The sequence below is a fragment of the Eurypyga helias genome, unplaced genomic scaffold (genome assembly GCF_000690775.1).
Source record: "Eurypyga helias isolate BGI_N326 unplaced genomic scaffold, ASM69077v1 scaffold7884, whole genome shotgun sequence".
NCBI classification, from domain to species: domain Eukaryota; kingdom Metazoa; phylum Chordata; class Aves; order Eurypygiformes; family Eurypygidae; genus Eurypyga; species Eurypyga helias.
This window is the reverse complement of record NW_010248146.1, coordinates 24,852-32,435: the sequence shown is the minus strand read 5'-3', so window position 1 is coordinate 32,435 and position 7,584 is coordinate 24,852.

The window sequence follows — 7,584 nt, the reverse complement described above, 5'->3', positions numbered from 1 at the left end:
AGGTTGAGAGTATTGTGGCGCGTGTGGCGCACAGCCAAGGCAAAACTATTCAAAACCAGCAGTGTCTGTGTCCTGGAATTCCTCTTCAGCAGGTGAACTTTAGCACATCGAGTGCATTTATTTTCATATCAGGTGAATAGCTGAAACTTTTTAGTCAATTGAAATAATTAGTTTTATAAGATGGTATGTCATAATTAAGAAATCCTTAAAATGTAATGAAAGATTTTCTTTAAGTGTGTGTTAAAGTGCAGGAAACCTAATGAAGGGCTTGTATACACAAGTGCTCAGCTGCTTGGTTTGTGATCTTTCTTCCTCTCCTGCTTAACAACCAGTGGCAACCTACTATGGAATGAAATACTCCCTTGGTCAGTTGGGGTCAGGTGCCTGAACTGTGTGTCCCAGCACTGCCTGTAGCGAGACAGCGAGAGCTGGGAACGCAGCTGCAGGATCAGAGGGGGAGAAAGACCTTGAATTTAGTGCAGGCATTGCCCAGCGCCAGCTGAGAACTGATCAGTGCTGCTCTCTGCATCCAGGAACAGCTTCCTAGCAGCCACGGCAGAGAGAGTTAACTCTTTCCTGACTGAATCCAGCACACAGGGTCCTTCAAACACCAAAGCACTTGGAGCAAATCCACTCCAGAGAAAATGGATTTAAAGCATCTGCTGTGCTTGGTGCTCTTAGAAGGAAGGTAATGCCAGTACAGCACAGATCTCTTATCAGACACACTCCCTGACAGCTTGATAGTACCCTTCTTTAAAAACAAGAAAACCAAGCCTCCCTATCCACTGCTCCCCCCCAGGTAGAAAAATCAGTTGATTACGTGTTACTGTTTTCTGGTCTTAGTTCCCTGCATTTAGAGCAGCTTAGCTGTGCGTTGTGTGCTTAAAGCCAATGTTTTTCTTTGACTTACCCTTTTCCTCAGACTTCTCTGCTGTTTCTTGGGAGTTTGCCTGTACACATCCACTGTGTTGCTTTGCTGATTGACTGTTTTCCCCCACAACTGTCTGTCTAGCAGTTCACTGCAGCATGGAAGGGCCCAGGGAATGAGATCCTGCTGTGGTCTGTCCTGGTTCTGACTCTAGTTTGTGTTTGCTTTAGTAGCATTTATGAGGGGAGAAACATGTTCATTAAATTCATAGACGGCATAAAGCTAAGAGAGGTTGCAAGTGCACTTCAAGTTAGAACAGAATTCAAAATTAACTTACAGGATGAAATTTGAGAGACAAAACATGAGGTATTTCACCTGGACCGTGGTGACAAACACCAGCAGCCCGACAGCAGTGTCAGCAAAGAATCTAAGGAGGAAAGGGCGATAGCTAAGGTATATTGCTGCGGAAAAGGAATACATTTTAAATGGATTAATAGAAGTTTATAAAAGGCTGTTGGAAAGAAGGTTAAGGAATAATTTGTTCTCCATGTTTGGAGCAGACAGGATGAGGAGCACTAGCTTAAGTAGTAACCTCTTTGGTTGTCATTAGAAGCTGGGAAGATCTTTTAATGGTAAGGACTGCAGAGCACTGAGACAGATTAGCTTGGACACTGCTGTGTCTACCTTTATGAACAGGGTAGAGGGGAAGTGGATTAGACCACTAAATTCCCTTGAGCTCTGTCTTTTTGTGCTGAATCGTAGTAAGGTGCTGTTCCCTTGCTGGTGGTGGTGAGGTAATCCATTACTGTTCCTTAGTTCCTTTCTTCATGGGATGTGGGGAACGTTCTAGGCTGGTAAGGTGGATTTGTCCCTGTCCATATGCCTGTGGCACAGAAGGCTGCTATCTACAACTGCCTGAAAGGAGGTTGTAAGGATGTTGGTGTTCATCTCTTTTCCTGAGTAATAAGTGATAGGACAAGAGGAAATGGCCTCAAGTTGTTCCAGGAGAGGTTTAGATTGGATATTAGGAACAATTTCTTCACCAAAAGGGTTGTCAGACACTGAAACAGGCTGCCCAGGGAGGTGGTTGAGTCACCATCCCTGGAAGGATTTAAGAGAGGTGTAGGTGTGGTGCTTAGGGACATGGCTTGGTGGTGGACTTGGCAGTGCTAGGTTAACGGTTGGACTTTATGATCTTGAATGTCTTTTCCAACCTAAATGATACGATGATTCATGCTCCTGGGGCAGAGAGGCTCCTGAGTAGCCTCCTGATGAAACTGCATTTGTTGCATCCTGGACTAGCTTTGTTTTCCTGGACTTGTGTCACTGAAGACAGCTTGACCTATATGATTATGTCTAGGTTCAGAATTAAAAGTCAGGAGTAGGTTTGCATTTACCCTTCTTTGAGGTGATTTTCTCCAGGGCAGGTGTGGCTTGAAGAAAGCTGGTTGGAGTAGTCCAAAAGAGAAAGGCAGTGATCTAAAAAGTAATGAGGGTGGCCATTGAGGGATCCTCAGCCTGATTTGGTTTAGCAGAGCAGATGTGTGCTAGATCTCCCCTGAGGCTGCTCTTCTCAAAAGCACAGTGTGCACTCCCTAATTATAGAGGTTTTAAAGAGTGAGGGAACCATTTTGCTGTAGAAAGAAAGTAATTCAGAAACCATGGAGAGTGGGATGCAGCTTACAGCTGGATGATCCTTGGGTTTAGCTGCATCATATTTGGGTTGCATTATCCTAACGTTTAACTGAAGTCTTTCCTGGTTTCCCAGCTCGTGTTACTCTGCTGTTCTTCGCTGTGGGAAGCTGTGACCTTGTCAGAGGGCTGCTGGCCCAGCCTGAGCCCTCCGCCTCTCCTGCCAGCTCCCTCTGGCCACATACCCACCAGGCAGCATTGCTGCTGGGCTCAGGTTTCCCTCGTTCAAGCCGTTCATCTGGCAGCAGAGCGTGGGCACATTGCATGCGAACAGGAGCAGGGAGAACATGACATCTTTTTCTATCAGGTAACAGTCCAAAAGCTGAGAGGTTTGCCTCCCCTTTTACACAGTCCATGTTGCATTGCTCTGTCTCATTTATTCACATACTTCATGCAGGCTACACGTCTGCCCATTTACACTGCTCTGAAAAGTGCAAGTTGGTTGGAAGTATCCTGGTTTTATTAGTCCCTGCTTGTAATTACACAACTTCATCAGTATTATCAGTGTTAGCACAGCTGTGGTTTTCTGCATGTAAGGATTCTCAGCAGTTGACATGTATGCTGGAAAAGCTAAATCAGCCCAAACCTGCTGGAGCAGCATGACTGTGTTTAATATTCACAAGTATCTTATATTTCCATCACTCATTAGATCAATACACAGACACTAACTAATTAACTCTGTTTTCAGAGTTAATTTTCCTCCACCCTCGCTACTTTTTCATGTCCCCTTTTACTTTGGACAAGTCCATATTTGACCATTCTGAGGAACTTTAGGTAAAGTTCAAGAGGGTCGGCATGCAGGACTTGGTGGTGTCTGGTTAGTAGGGAGTCAGACAAGGCTGGGGCATTCTGGTGGCTTCAGGTGATGATACCTCTTGCCTCAAGCAGGAGCTAACACTGAGTGTATGACAGTGTTTCCTTGGAATATGTGGAACTGCCTTGCTTTTCATCTGGATGTGGCCTGGGAAGTTAGTAAAGTATTTGGCACAGTGCTGTCCAGATGAAATTTTTAATCTTTTAGCAAATATAGGTGTTCAGACTGATGAAGGCCAGAAGCAGTAAAGTTTTGACGCTTGTCACCTTCTTTTTTTGTCCTGTTCAAATATCCGAAACTCTGAATTAAAGAATCATAGAATGGTTAGGGTTGGAAGGGACCTTAAAGACCATCTAGTTCCAACCCCCCTGCCATGGGCAGGGACACCTTCCACTAGACCAGGTTGCTCAAAGCCTCATCCAGCCTGGCCTTGAACACTCCCAGGGATGGGGCATCCACAGCTTCTCTGGGCAACCTGTTCCAGTGCCTCACCACCCTCTCCGTGAAGAACTTCTTCCTGATGTCCAATCTAAACCTCCCCACTTTCAATTTAAACCCATTACTCCTTGTCGTGTCACTACAGGACAAGGGCTCAAGGCTGAGCTTCTGGTCACATTCCAGAATCAGATTTTCATCTGCAACTGCCTTTTCTTGCTATTATATGTATGTCTCATGCATAGAGACATGCACATGCTGAGCAAACAGATTATCTTTGAGAGTGATAATGAAAATAAATCAAATACCCCAAGTTCACACAGATCCTATGCAGCAATTGAAAAAGCAGAGGGTTATCTTGTCCCCTTTTTGCAGTATCTGAACAGCACTGAAGTGCAGCACACAGCTATGTCAGCTCCAGGAAAACTTCCCTACAGCACACCTGAACTGTTGTGGCCGTGTACACACCAGTTAGTGAAATGTGCATGGGACCCCTCTCCAGCTCCGAGTCTGACTGGTGAGGGATGGCCTGTGCCCATGCTCTTACACCCTCTTATCTTCCAAAATGGAGGGGACTTGGTTAGAAATCCTGCCTGGCCAAACGTTGCAGTGGGTATTGGTTTTTTTCAACTTTATCATAGGATCATAGAATGGTTTAGGTTGGAAGGGACCTTAAAGACCATCTAGTTCCAACCCCCCTGCCATGGGCAGGGACACCTTCCACTAGACCAGGTTGCTCAAAGCCTCATCCAGCCTGGCCTTGAACACTTCCAGGGATGGGGCATCCACCCCTTCTCTGGGCAACCTGTGCCAGTGCCTCACCACCCTCTCCATGAAGAATTTCTTCCTGATCTCTAATCTAAATCTCCCCACTTTCAATTTAAACCCGTTACCCCTTGTCCTGTCACTACAGGCCCTTGTAAAATGTCCCCCCCAGCTTCCTTGTAGCCCCTTCAGGCACTGGAAGGGGCTATAAGGGCTCCCCGAAGCCTTCTCTTCTCCAGGCTGAACAAGCCCAACTCTCTCAGCCTGTCCCCATAGCAGAGGTGCTCCAGCGCTCTGAGCATCTTTGTGGCATTCCGAAAGGCTTTCAGCACTGTCTACCATAACATCCTTGCAGAGAAAGGGATGAAGTGCTGGCTAGGTAAGTGGGCAGTGAGGTGGATTCAAAACTGGCTGAACAGCTGGGTACAAGGGGTTGTGATGAGCAGCACAAAGTCCATCTGGAGGCCAGTCACCAGTGGTGTACCCAAGGGGTCCATGCTGGCACCATTACTGTTTAACATCTTTGTTAATGATCTGAATGGCAGAGTGCACCCTTAGCAAGTTTGCTGATGACACAGACCTGAGAGGAGCAGTTGATAAATGAGCAGGTCGTGCTGCCATCTGGAGGGACCTGTACAGGCTGGAGAAATGGGCCGACAGGCACCTCATAAAGTTCAGCCATGGGAAATATGAAGTCCTGCACCCAGAGAGGAACAGCCCCATTCACCAGTGCACACTGATGGAAGACTGACTGGAAAGCAGCTCTGGAGAAAAGGCTCTGGGGTTCCTGTTGGACAACAAGTTGTCCATGAGCTAGCAATGTGCCCTTGCAGCAAAGACTGACAACCCCCTGGCCGCCTTAGGCAGAGGCTCACCAGCAGGTCAAGGGAACTGGCCTTTCCCCTCTGTTCAGTGCTGATGAGGCACATCTGGAGTGCTGGGCCCAGTGCTGGGCTCCTCAGTATGAGAGACAGGTGTTTACTATAGTGAGTCAGTGCAGGGCCGTGAAGATGATGAAGGGTCTGGAGCACATCTTGTTTAAGATGAGACTTAGAGAGCTGGGACTGTTCATCCTGGAGAAGAGAAGGCTCAGGGCATCTTATCCATGTGGATGAATGCCTGGTGGAAGGAGTAAAAAAGATGGAGCCAGGCTCTTCTCATTGATGCATAGAGTTGGGACAATAAACAATGGGCACAAACTGAAACACAGCAAACTGTTTAAACATAAGACTTTCTTACTGTGAAGGTATTCAAACAGTGGCACAGATTGCCCCGAGAGGTTGTGGAGTCTCCAGCCTTAGAGGTATTCAAAACCTGCCATGACATGGCCCTGAGCGACCTCTGGAGTTGCTGGGTGAAAGGAGTCTTTGTGAAAAAGAGTTATTGGCATGTGTGTAAATTCAGCTTGAAATGAAGAATACTTTTCTGATAGACAAATGGAGCTTTTTTTTGTCTTAAAGCAGTGTTTTTTATTTGGCGTATCTATTTTACCAATATTTCCTACTTGACCAAGAAAGGTTAACTTGAAGTGTGGGATTCTCGCACCACTGATGTCTGTAATGTCACTTTTCACAGGATGAAAGCTGCCAAAATGAGACACAGAAAAATTTCTTAAAATTAAACAATTATTTTAAACATATTCTTAGGGGTTTTTTTTGCCTACTTAGAGACCTACTCTCCTTCTCCAAACTTTCAGGTTTTCCCCATTTTTATTGCACTTAAACAGAAGGGAGGGGAAGTCTGCAGTTTAGATGGTAATTGATCTCCTGGGCTATGTTTTTGATTCATATTCCAGCTACTGGGTCATAAGGAACAGTTTGAATTGCAGAACAGACAGAGGGATTCCCAAGGGAGGTGTCAGCTCTACTTTTCCATCAGATGAGGGACTGAATGGGACACTTGAGGGAGCTATTCACCTTCCCATGGAAGCAGTGAGGAGAAGGAATATCCACCAGCCTCTAGAAAAAGGAACTAAATGGTAAGAATAAATTTTTTAAAAAGTGGCAATCATTTGTTTTAAGGGAAAGCTGTGCTATTATAACTCTGCAAATAGAGTTGTTTGAAATATATAAAACAAAGATGTGCTAGAGGTAGATTTTCTCTTGCCTATGTTGGAGTTAGTACTGAAGTGAGCTTAAGTGTTGAGTTAAAATATATTCTCTATAGATTCTGAAAGTCTGCTTTCAAGGTGTGAGGGCTTTTTTCGCAGAATGGTAGTGCATATAGCTGTCTGTACCTGTGAGTAGATGCTGTAGTGGGAGGAGGAAGGGATAAAAGGTTAATTTCAGTGGCAGGAGGCCAGTGTCTGGTTCTTTTGATAATCAGAGGGGAAAATTGAGCTTGATCAAAGGGAGCAGCAGCCTCGCTCCAGGTTTTCCAAAGGTGCCTGAGATCTCTCAAGTCAGGCCCCTGTCCTGAGTCTGTGCTTAAGAAGAGCCTGTCTCTACTGATGATATGAGAGGCTGTCAGCACTGGGCTTAGCAAATGCCTCTCTTTAGTTTCACAAGCTACCAGTTCCTGGCAGCTTATTTGGGTAGCTAAGTATCTTTAACTGGCAGGCCCTTTACTCTGCTTGGTTTCCCTGTGAATGCCACCCAGTTGCGGAAGAAATGCCTGGTACTTACGGGGAGTGGGGAATACTAAATTACTAAATACTAATTACCAGGAGCAGAGGTAAGCCCTGCAAATCATCTGGCCAGGTGGAGATGTAACGTGTGCCCTTGGATGCCAGGGAGAAACCTCAAGGGCTTTGCATAAACAACCTCAAAATGCCAGTCCCTCCACTGCTGGAAAATGAATGAAATCCCCCCAAAGTCAAGAGAAGTTCTGCCTAAAGCAAAGTAGCTAGTTAATGGACCTAAACTGGGGAAGTCTGTCATACAGGTTTACAAAGACAGGAAAACAAAAGAAAACTACATTTTGCTGATTTATTCTAAGATCATGTCTCCTTGCTCTGCACTGGGCCATGCTTGCTTGCTCAGCTCAGCATTCTGAGACTGATTAAATATGC